This window comes from Tamandua tetradactyla, chromosome 7 (assembly GCF_023851605.1).
Source record: "Tamandua tetradactyla isolate mTamTet1 chromosome 7, mTamTet1.pri, whole genome shotgun sequence".
Lineage (NCBI taxonomy): Eukaryota > Metazoa > Chordata > Mammalia > Pilosa > Myrmecophagidae > Tamandua > Tamandua tetradactyla.
This window is the reverse complement of record NC_135333.1, coordinates 82,246,462-82,259,197: the sequence shown is the minus strand read 5'-3', so window position 1 is coordinate 82,259,197 and position 12,736 is coordinate 82,246,462. Positions and strand designations below refer to the sequence as shown.

General features: G+C 39.7%; 1 long non-coding RNA gene across 2 annotated transcripts; it reads right to left on the bottom strand.

Moving 5' to 3' along the window:
* Positions 1 to 4,984: 4,984 nt before the first annotated feature.
* On the bottom strand, positions 4,985 to 12,724 carry LOC143689828 (uncharacterized). Of its 2 annotated transcripts, none has more exons than XR_013178930.1 (3): positions 11,661 to 12,724; positions 6,275 to 6,431; positions 4,985 to 5,872 (listed from the first exon to the last, which is right to left on the bottom strand). It is a non-coding gene; the product is annotated as an uncharacterized LOC143689828 (long non-coding RNA). The 2 variants fall into 2 exon arrangements; XR_013178931.1 differs by having other exon boundaries at positions 12,313 to 12,724.
* Positions 12,725 to 12,736: the final 12 nt, after the last annotated feature.

Below are 12,736 nucleotides of genomic sequence, written 5' to 3'. Positions count from 1 at the left end.
GCATCCTGATTCAGTTGGGCACACCTTAAGTAATAACATCTAGGAAGGTCCTATTTACAACTGGTTCACACCCATGGGAATGAATTAAGGTTAAAAGCATGCTTTTCTGAGGAACATAACTCCAAGCCACCAAGACATTGAAGGGCATTATACAGAAAATGAAAAACAATCTAAAGAATGTACAGAATGGGAGAAAATGGTTGCAAACTGTATATATATCTGATAAGATCTTAATGTCCAAAACAATAAAGAACTGCTTCAACTCAACAACAAAGTGAAAAACAACTCAAAAAATGGGCAAAGGACATGAATAGACATTTCTCCAAAGAAGATATGTAAATGGCCAATAAACACATGAAAAGATACTCAATATCATTGGCCTTCAGGGAAATGCAATTTAAAACTACAATGAGCTCCCACTTCATACCTCCTAGGATGGCTATTATGAAAAAACGCAATGTAACAAGCTTTGGCAAGGATGCAGAGAAAGAGGAACCCTTGCACGTTGTTGGAAGGAACATAAAATAGTGCAGCTGCTGTGGAAAAGTTTGGCAGTCCTCAGAAAGTTAACATAGAAATGCCAAATGACCTAGCAATTCTACTTCTATGTATATACCCCAGAGAATTTAAAGCAGAGACTCAAACAGATATTTGTACACCATTGTTCATAGCAGCATTATTCATAACAGCAAAACGTATAAGCAACCCTGATTAGATTTTAAAATGTGGTATATACATACAATGGAATATTATTTAGCCATAAAAAGGAGTGAATTTCTGATACATGCTTCAATGTGGATGAACCTTGAAAACATCATGTTTAGGGAAATCAGCCAAACATGAAGGGACAAATATTGTGTGATTTCACTTAATATGAAACATCTAGAATAAACAAATTCTAGGAGACAGGAAGTAGTTTTCAGTTTACCAGGGACCAGGGGTATGCACGTGGAAGAATATGGCATTATCATTTAATGGGTGAAAAGTTTCTTTTTGGGATGATGAAAAGATTTTTGGTAGTGCTTGGTGGTGACGGTAGTGTAACATTCTGAATGTAATTAATACACTGAATTATCCATATGAAAGTGACTAAAATGAGAAAATTTGAGTTGTATATATGTTACCCCAATAAAAAGTTCAAAAAGAACCTCAGCAATCTAGAAGAAATTAGATTGCAAGTAAGAGCAAAATTATCACACAATCTTAGTTATCAGGCATAGATTGGCTCACCAGTTGAATCTGCTGTAAATATTCCCATGTCATTATGTCTGTTCAATTTTAAGTCTACCATTAGACTGCCACCAGAATTTAAGATGATAAATAGATTTGCCTGCCACTGGTAACCTCATGCAAAATATATATATATGTTAGTTTACATTATTATCTCCCCTAAACACCATGCTGGTATGTAATTCTACCAGCAGGTTTCCAAATTCACTTTTAATTTCATCCAGTTAATCCTTTTTTTTTCATGGGCAGGCACCAGGAATCAAACTTGGGTCTCTGGCATCGCAGGTGAGAATTCTGCCACTGAGCCACTGTTGCCCATTCCAGTTAATCTATTTTGAATGTTCCTTTTACATAAATTAAGAAACTTCAGCTATAACAGCAGTTGGATAAGAAACATATGTTTGCAGCAATTTACTCATGAAAAAGACCCATTTCTCATAGGAATTCCTCATTTTTCATCATTGCATATTCATAGTTCACCACTCCACTCACTTGGCATTACTAAATAAAGAACTAGCCATCATTTCTCTTGCCTTTATTTATTTATAACTTATCCATCAAGGTCCAGACTAAAACAAAAACACAAATGTAGTCAGGATTTTGTCTTCAGCGTTCACCTCTAGGACACCATTTCCAGAAATGGGTTGTGGGTTTGCTAATAAAGTGATTTCTTAATAAAAGCAGTGATTGGCACTCCATCACCAAAGAAATAACATTTATTAAACACTCACTATAAATCTTCTCTGTGCTAGGCCCTTTAAGAAACTTATTCTACATAATTCTTATCCAAGATAATTACCATTATTGCCATTTGTCACATGAGAATTCAAATGCTAAGTAATTTGTTCAGGGTCACTGTGCTGGTATGTACCATTAGATGGAGTTTGCCACCCACTTTGGGCTGCATTCCCAAATGGGAAGACCCGGACCCTGCATGCTGGCAGCTACTACTGGCCTCACACTGCACAGACTGGACTCCACCTGTTTACCTCTCAATGGTTTCACACCCTCTTGAATTCTTTCTTCAAAATTCTTTTCAACTTTCCCTTACAGTTCTTCTTGACTACCAGAAGTCAAGACTATCTTCTTGACTCATGCCAATGGAGTTTTCCCTGCAGGTTTTCAGAACTGTTTGGGTCTGGTGACCCCTGTTTACCTTTTGATTTCTCCCTATGGCAATGGAAACATGTATCCTATGACTATCCCTCTTTGTATACTGGAAGCAGATAACTTGTTTTGAGTTTCACAGGACCACAGACAGAAGAGAATTCTGTACTATTTCTGACTTTGTATTGCATTTGTATTGTTACTGAAATGGCTTAAGGCTTTTGTGATATTATGATGGAGTGAATATACTTTATGTATGGAAAGAACATGTCTTTTGGGGAATCCAGAGGGTAAAATGTGCCATTTTGAAACTATTATATACCCCCAAAAAAACATGTTTTAATTCTGATCCAATCTTGTGGGGGGCAGCCATTTCTTTTCATTAGAAACCTATGATTAGATTATCTCCACAGAGATGCAGTGTGCCCAGTTGTGGGTGTGACCTTTTGATTAGAAGGAGATGTGACTCCAACCATTCAAAGTGGCCCTTGATTAGTTTACTAGAGTCCTTTAGAGGGGGGAACATTTTGGAGAAACCTTAGATGCAGATGCTTGGAGAACAGTTGCTTCAAAGCTGGCACAGATACACATGCTTGGAGATGCTTTCAGTGTTGACAGAAACAGCAGATGCCTAGACACAGGCAAAGCCCAGTAGATGTCACCATGTGCCTTCCCATGAGATGCTAAGCAAGCTAAAACCCAGAGTTGTGTCCCAGAGGAAGAAAGCAAAGGCCCAAACAGGCTTAGAGAGGAAACCACTAGCTCAGAACCTGGAAGCAACAAACTGGAGCAAGGACCAGCAGGTGCCTGCCAAGAGCCGTCCCAAATCAGCCTTCCTTGAGCCAAAGTATCATTCTATGGATGCCTTAGTTTGGATATATTTATGACCTTAGAACTATAAACTTGTAACTTACTAAATTCCCTTTTTAAAAGCTGTTCCATTTTTGGTATACTGCATTTCGGCAGCTTAAACTAATACAGTCACCCAGGCAGGGTTTGAACCCAGGGATGTCTGAATCCAAAGCCCGTGCTTACAGATAGCATTCTAGGTGGCAAAACGCATCCATAACATATGGCTAACCAAGGACTGAAAGAGAGGAATGACATGTTTTCTACTCTAGATAGCCAAGTCCTTTCAATTCAACCTCCAAAATACATCTCAAATCCATCCTCTTTTCCCCATCTCCACTACCCTAACACTAGTCCAATCTTGTCACCATTTTCTCAAACCACTGCAATAGGCTTTCAAAAATATGTGTATCATGTCCCTCCCCTTTAAAAAAAATCTTATCAAATATACTATAAAATTAACACTCCTGCCATGTCCTCAGGTTCTGTGCGTTCTGCCCACCCCGTCCCCTCCAGCTTCAACTCCTACAACTCTTGCGCCTCTCTCACTGTATTTCAGCCTCATTGGCCATCCCTCAGGCCCTTAATTATACTGCCCTCTTTCCCATGTCAAGAACTTTCCCATTTCAGCACCCATGGATTCTATAGCTAAATTCTAATTATTCTTCAGGTTTCAGTTTAAATTTTGCTTTCTCTGACCCCATAAAAATAATTTTTCTTATTATTCTCTGTCATAACATTCTGCTTACTTTTTTTTCTAAGGACCACAAATGATTAATGTATGTGTTTAATGGTTAAATCACTACATCCTTAGTCATTTATTGAATGTTGAGTGAATGAAAAAAATCAAAGCTCACAATTATTTAGTGTCTTAGAAGGGCACTCTGCTTAGTGTTTTACATCGGCTACTTCTAATAACTGCACCTACACTGGAAAGGAGACAAGGTCAGCAAGTGATTAAGTGTGCCAATGGCAACAGTGGTATGTCCTGAAAATATAAAACTTGGTGAAAAAAGTAAGAAACAGAATGAGCTATTAAACACACAATATTATTGTGTAATATAATTACACAATACATGTGTAATTTGTCAAAATTCCTCAAATGGTACACTTGAAAGTTGATCATCTCTCTGTACATAAATTTTAATTCAAAAGCAGAACTATAAACAATGACACACATTAATGGCATAAAGTTCAAGTGTTTTGGGATAAAGCATACTGATGTCTGCAACTGACTTGAAAATTCATTTAAAATTTAAGATGGATTAGTGGATGGTGTGTTAGTTTGCAAGCTGCCGGAATATGATACACCAAAACTAGAATGACTTTTTAAAGAGAGAATTTAATAAGTTACAAGCTTGCGATTCTAAGCCTATAAAATTGTCCAAACTAAGGCATCCAGGGAAAGAAACCTTGACCCAGGGAAGGCCGATGGGTCAGTACTCTGTGAGCTGGGTAGTCATGTGGCTGGCATTGGCTGGTCTCTTGCTCCTAAACTCCAATGCCTTCATCCTCTGTTCCTGTCAGGGTTCCTCACTTTGCTTCTTTGGGGCTGGCTTTCCTTGGCTCTCTCCAGGTACTGGCTTGCTTAAAATCACATGGCAATGTCTGCTGGACTCCAAGCATCTCCAAACATCCATGTCCCTGTTCTCCAAGTGTCAGCATCTGTGTCAGCTCTGGGCTCTGTCAGTTCTGACGTTCCTGTCATTTCTGACTCTCCTCCAAAATATTTCCTTTTTTAAAGTATTACAATAAATTAATCACGGTCCACCTGGAATGGGTGGGGTCACATCTCCATCTAATCAAAGGCCATACCCACAATTGAGCGTTCACATCTCCATGGAGATAATCTAATCAAGTTTCCAACCTACAGTATGGAATCAGGATTAAAAGAAATGGCTGTCCCACAAGATTGAATCAGGATTAAACATGGTTTTTCTGGGGTACATAATATTTTCAAACCAGCACAGATAGACAGAGGGATAGAAAGATGAATGACATATGATAAAGTAAATATAGTAAACTGTTAATTGCAAGATCTAGATGGTGGGTAGATGGGTGTTCACTGTATCATTCTTTCAACTTTTCTGCATGTCTGAAATTTTTTCACAATGAAATGATGGAAAGTACATGTAAAAGCATGCTTGTCTTGTAAGATTACAGACATAAAAGTGATATACATTAAATTTATCAAAACAGTGTCTGGTGCACCATACAATCTCTACTTTTTTATTATTAGAATGTATGCTGTCAATTTGCCAAGACTGTTGTAACAAATACCAAGTTGAGGTTGGCTTAAACAACAGGATTTTCTTTCTTACAGTTCTGGAAGCTAGAAGACCAAATTCAAGGTCATGACAGGCCGTGCTTTCTCCTAGCACCTGTGGCATTCTGGTGCTGGCTTGTGGCTAATCCTGGGGTTCCTCAGCTGCATCTCTGCCTCTGTCACATAGCAATCTGCTCATTTTCTTGCTTCTTCTGACTTCTGGTCTCTTTTTCTTCTGACGTCCAAATTTCCTCTGCTCAAGGACTCCAGGCATATGGATTAAGGCCCACCCTGGTACAATGTGGCCTCATCTAAATAGCATCTTCAAAGGTCCTGTTTACAAACGAGCTCACCCACACGGAACCGGGGGTCAAACTTGAGCATGACTTTGTGGGGAACGTGACTCTTCTACAACAGATGCTTATGGGAGACAGGAGGAGAGTGGGAGTAGAATGTGACGATAAAAGAAAATAAATAATGAAAAAAAGGAGAGAAAAGTAAACGTATGTGACTAATCCCCATTTTCTAAGAAAACAGCTGAAATTCAACGCTAGGCGCTTCTACTGATACATGAAATACATATGACTTCTCTTGAAAATCAGATCCCACCCCAGAAGAGACTATCTAAAGAAAACTGTCATCATCCCCATCTCTTCTTCTTTGCCTTTTTTCCTTCTCACACTTATTCGTTCAGATATTTAAACTTCTTTAATGTGCCTAGTGACTCCCAGATTTTACTCTTTCAAATAAGCAGCAAGTTCTCGCTAGAATGGACCCAAAAAAGCAGCTATTTTTGGCAAAATATGATTAAATATTTCTTACCTGTGTACCAGCTTTTTGCTGAGTCCTCCACACTTTTTTGCCTGCATCTTCTGCTGATCTGCTTCGCCTCTAATCGGCCCTCTGCCACTTTTTCCACAGTTCTTACCCATGCCACAGGCCTTGGTCCTTTGTAGGGGGAAACATCTGATTCTTCACCCTAAAGATATTTTTCATTACCACTTTTCACTTCAGGAAAGTCAAACAAGGACACATCCCAGGTGCATCGCAAACAGCAAGGCAGCTACCATAAAGAAGAGCTGCCTGCTCCATCATCGGCAGGGCTGGTTCTGAGTTAGGACACCGCCCTACCTCACTGGGTGATCTGAGGCAGTTTTCTTAGTCTCTCTGAGCTTTCATTTTCTTATCTAAAAATTGGGATAATAATGCCTATTTCACAGAGCAGTAGTAAAGAACAGCTACAACAATGGGGCAAAAAAAAAAACGCTCTGCATGAATTTAGAAATTTTCCTTGCACTCCCTCCACAAAATTTTAATTTTAATTTTAATTTTCCCCTTGTTCTCTAAGATACTTTCTTTCCTACCAATTTATGGAAGTTGCTAAAAGAGTTCCTGAGAGAGGGTTTTTAGATCCTCAATTGTTGCTGCCATACAGCCTCAGGCATAGGAACTTTGTCAATATGCTGCATGTTAAAGTACCCCACAATTGTTGGTTACTTCATGGTATCAATTCTCCCTTCAGAGTGAAGCATGTCCAATGGCACCTCTAATTCTTAACATGTATATTTGGAAATCAGTGTTCATATCTGGACCACAGAAAACAAACACAGAGCAAGATTTCATAAATTCTTGCTAAATATAGTCTGTTATTAATATTTTCTTCATGCTTTAGAACAGCAATTTCCAAAGTAGGGTGCATATACTCCAGGGAGCAATCCAACTGGAGAGGAAAAGAAAATACTAGAACCGATATTTATATTTGTTTATCTTATTCTTTTAAATACCCATTTTTGTGTATAACACTAATAATATATGAGTACATTATGTAGTGCAACATGCTCAAAACATTTTTACTGATTGAGAACTTGATTTTAGAAAGTTAAACTACTAGCATGAATTTATAGTACATTTTAAGGTCTGACGTTTTTGCTTCTTCAAATTCCTAAAATGAAGTTATAATAATCAACCCACATAGTCAAAAGAATTTCAATAATAAAGAAAAGAAATTCTGTTCATTGGGTGGTAAGTGTTGTTCAGTGCTGAAATTGTGATTTTTATTTTCATTTTTTTGACCAAAGAAGAGTGAAGACCAAGTAGTTAGATTTATCAACTTACAAATCAAAGAAATGCTCATGAAACTCTGGAGGATAACCCTATCAGGTGTTTTGTGGGGAGGAGAATGCTACTTTCGTAGATAAGTATGATCTCTTGACTGTGAGATTCAAAGTCACCTGGCTAAGCAATGGAGTTCTACCTTGAGCCCTCATCTTATCCTCACATACATTGTTTGTTGTTTTGTTTGTCTAATTATGTCATAGCTGCATTTTTCAGGATAGCTGAAAATTCCATTGTCAGCACAGGATCAAGGTAGCATTGAGGTAATACGATTTAACGGCGAAAAAAAAAAGCAGTAGAAAGGATTCAGAAAATGAGTTGTATTCCTGCTTCCTCAACTTACTGGATGGGTGATCTTGGGAAAATTCTTTTAATCTCTCCAAACCTCAATTTCCTCATCCTATAAAGAAGAGACAGAAATCCTTCCATGCCTGCCTCAAGGAAGGTGAGGATGCCTTGATATAAAGTGTGTCAATATAATTTACAAATTGTAAAAAACTTACGAAAGTCAGGCATTATTTTTAGTTGCTCACATTAAGAAGGATGGCTTTAGGATGGAGCCAATAACAGTCCTGGATATTTTCCATCTATGCAGTGAAAACCGCTGATCCTCAGCCCCAGAAATTTTTCACTCCACTTAATGCAGAAGGCCATAGAACCGCAGCCTCACTGGCAGTGAATCCCTATTCAAATTAGTCTTAAGGATAACCCAAACAGAGAACTGAAGAAGGGTATTAGGAGTAAGGGAAGAGTGTTGATACATCTGTGGTTATATTTTATATAAGACAATATTGTAGCCCCTGAAACCAGGAGGAAAATAAGGGCACAAAATCTTCAGTTTGTCATTCTTGGAAAAGTGACTGTGTTTATAATTCAAAAGGAGAATAAATGTTTCTATTCAAAAATTGTCATCTTCTGGAAAGAAAATTAGAGCCATGTTGCTTCTTTCTAGTCAAGCACAGAAACTGTCATTAAGGGAAAAAGTCTTCTTTGTGGGAAGTTAAAGTAACAAAGGAACTATTGAAGGAATATTAAGAGTTACTACTTTCCTCAGAGCCACTTAATTATGCAGATGGAATTTTACTTTAATAGTCATGTCAGGAATTTTTACCACTTCCAAATTTTCTCCTAGCCATTTTGGTATCTCACAGTTTGCTACTCAAAAGAATAAAAATATGTGACAGATATCAGTGGCAGTGCAAACAGGAAAAGTTTCTCCATTTCTCCTGTCATTATCTTTTCATTGCTCATCTGGATTGGCTGGTAGGGTTAATAACCAAGGAATTAATCAGCAAGGTCTGTGCTGGTAGAAATGTTGCTGCCATTGCTGTAGCTACTGATTTCTTTTTTCAAACGCAGTCTTAAAAGCTAAATTATCACCAAGTTGGTAGATCCCTCTTCATTATTCTTATAAATTATCTACAGTTTCAGACAAAGTTTGGTGCCATGTTCCATTACGTCGAGTTCTTTTCGAAAAACTAAAGGAGGTAAATGATCCAAAGAAACTCTTAAGATTTCTAAAAGTCCTGCCAAGTCATTCCTTCCAAACCTGAGACCACACACTAAGGAGGATTTTGAGATTTCTTAATTCCAACACTAAGATGAATGAAAAATAAGCCAACTCAAATACGGTGAGGTGATCATTTTTTCCTCAGCTTCTACCACTTTCTTGCCTAAAATGCCTTCGGAGTATAATCATCGTAAAGTTGTTAAACGCTCTCCAGACAATACTCTGGTATTTCTTACAAGAAGCAAAGCTTTTCAAATTGACAACTATGGGGAAAAGCACATGTAGTTCAAGGAATTAATAAGCAGAAAGAGAAAGTCAATGACAATGAACACAGGGACATAGGGATACAACTAAATTAGAACCTTAATGAAGTGTTCTGAAAAAAAGTCTGTCATTAGATTCAATGTCTTAAGAATCAATATGACCGGCACAGAGTAGGCATTCAATAATAATTGAATAAACCAGAGGGAACATTTTAACCAGTCTGCAAAATTATCCAACATTTATTTTTCTCCAGAAATTTAATTTTAAATCCTTGGTCTTGAGTGTTAAAAAAAAAAAAAAGTTCACATTCCTTAAAGAAGTACATAAATCACAAAACAGAGGCCTCTGCACAGACCATCACTGGAAAGCCAGGCCTACTGAGCAGGGCATCGTCTTAAAATGCATTGAGAGACCCTCAGCATACTGACAGCTGCATCAGAATTTAAATCTGTTTCTGTGATATTCAAATATCCCAGATACAAGAATTGCTATCTACAAGTACCTCAAAAGTACTATTTTCAGCTATCTATTACAGAAATAAACCAGAAAAAGTATATAAAATAACAAAATAAATACTCACTGGGCCTCTTTATCATTAAATAAAGCAGAATACCCAGTGGTTGAATACCCGTAATGTTATGAATCAGAATCAAATCACACAGGAATTTGCGTTCTGTTTTTCTTTTGCTAAACAAGCTTGCACCTCTTTTCCAAAGCATGTTATTTGGTCCCAGGTGTGTTACTGATAACTTTTTTTGTTCTTTCTAGATGGAAAAAAAAACATATTCTTCTCCCTCCTCAATGTCCAGCGCTGTCCATTCAAGGCATTGCAAAAATAGGCTTCACGAAAAAAGTTAAAACTCCAAAATAATGCAATCCTTAAGGAAAGAAAATGGGAGCCATGAAGCGAGGATTAAACTTCTCATTTGAATAGTAGAGGGAAAAGTGTTCTTCCTAAGGGAGACATCCGATATCATCTGGGTGGTTTGCCACATTTCTTTTTCTCTCGGGGTGCATGGGCTGGGAATCGAATGTGGGTCTCCCACACGCGGCAGGTGAGAATTCTGCCACTGAGATACTCGTGTACCCGCATCTGCTTTTAACACCCATCACTGAAACCTACATACTAACGATCCCTGAATTTTTACCTCTAGTCTATCCCTTTACCTGGACACACCTGATGGTGTTTTTGCCTGTCCCAGCCTACCCCATCTCGCATCACTCATGTCCTCTTGAGTCACAAATTGGTATAATAATTTCTGACACAGTTTCTAAAGTATTTACTTAGACCTGGAAATTCAAATAAACATAAAGAGGCTAAAATATAATCATAAGAAACGCATATGTGACACATAAAACATGACAGGAACCGTTCTGCACTCTTTAGGCACATTATTCAATTACTCTTCACGATTCTATAAAGTAGGTATTATCTTCCATATTTTCATAGATGAAAGAATTAAGACGTAGAGAGGTTAAGCAGCTGCCTCAGAAACACAGAGCTGGAAACTGGTGGAGCTGGAATTGGAACCCAGACGATCGGGTTCCAGAGCCCACACTCAACTTTAGCCCTAGACTGTCTCTCAAAAATAACCAAGTAAACAAACAAGCAAATTGCAAGATGGTGAGTGCTCTTCTCTTAATAATACCTTATCTATTTTACACTGTGATTAATTTTGGAGTCTCTCTGTCTCTTTCAGTTTGCTCTCCACTTGCATAAGACACATGAAATGGAGATGAGCAGAACAAAACCTTCCACATGGAACCAGTCAATAAAAATCTGTCGAATGAATGAAATGCTGAGACTCTCTATTTTCTCGCAGCCATCTGTTAACATTTATTATTCTCAGCCAGCAAGCCTAACCTTTCCCTGTGGCTCTCTTTGCTCTGAACACAGGTTTTTTATGGACTCATTTCTATCTTTAGCACTTGTTGTAATATACCTAGAGGTAACCTGGCATTCCTCTTTCCTCATGTGCTCTCCTCTCCAGACCATCTGCAACTTGAGTCTGCACTGTCTGAAGATACTCCAATGAAGCCACACTGCCTTCTGATTGTCTAATTGTAATGAAGGATTTTAAGCATATAAAAACATAATAAATATCACTCAGCTAAAGACACAAAAAATGAAAATGACTGCTTCCATGGAAGCCCCTGTGATTCCCTCCATGATCCTTTTCTCCTCCTCTCTCCTCTGAACAACCTCTATCCTGAATTTGGTGTACATTTTGTTCTTTTAATAGGTGTCTTAGTTTTGCCTGAGCTGGTATGTCAAACACCAAAATATAGGTTGGCTTCAACAAGAACTTATTGGCTCACAGTTTCAGAGGCTAGAAGGCCTGCTTGCTTCTTCCTGGGGTGGGTAGAATCTGGTGCTGATTTCCTGAAGTCCTTGGGCCCCTCTGCTTGCATCTCTGCCTTACTTCACACGGTGATGTTTTCTCAACTTTCTCTTCCACATTCCATTGACTTCCTGCTCTTTCTCTATATAAGGCCTCCACTAACAGGATTAAGAACCATTCTGACTGAGGTAATGGCTGCGGGGAAAGGCTGAGCCCCAGAGCCCCCATGTGGGCTCCCGACGTGAGACACAATGCAGAGCTTCCTGGCACTGCTGTGGGAAAGTGAGGACACCTGATCAGCAGCCTTGGAGCTGGTGGCCCTCGTGGGAAGACTGTGCGGGGACCTGTAAGATGACTGGGCCGAGGTGGAGGCCTGTTGAAGAGCTGGCTCCGCCTGCAGCTGCTGGACAGTAAGGACCCGGTGCTGGTGCGCAGGTCCGTGCTGACTCAGCAGGAGCAGTTCCAGGCCGCCCGCCTGCCAGCTCCTGGAAGGTTGTTGGGCATCAATTGGTGGCAGGCAGGAGCTGGTGCAGCTCTGGAATAATATCCACTACAACCAGAGAGCAAGAGGCTCGGGGTGGCCCTACTGATCCCCTTGCAAAGGTTTCATTGTAGGAAGAGGCACCCACCTGCCCCTCCCTCTGCCCATAAGGTCTGAGGAGCTGGTACTTTCCCAGAGAGGTTTGCCAGAAACTGAAGGATTCAGCCTTGAGCGTGGGCACCAGCCCCAACAAGGACCAAAGGGAGAACCTGGTGTTGGAGACGAGCCTGACCCTCGAGCAGATCTGCAACTGGTTTTCCGCCTACTGGAAGTGCCAAATCCCCTCCTTGAGCCCCGAACGAGCCCTGCCAGGGCCATGAGGCGGCCCCCACGTTGATGACCAGTTTGGGGACAGGCCTATGTGGTCAATGTTAGGTCAGGGGAATGGGGAAGGGCACTGCAACTGGAGCTGTGAAGGCTGTGTCGCCCCTCCCAACATGGCTTCTGGAACCGCCCCTTCCGGACACCTGACTTCCGGAGAACCGCCCCTTCCAGACGTCATCTGACCCACT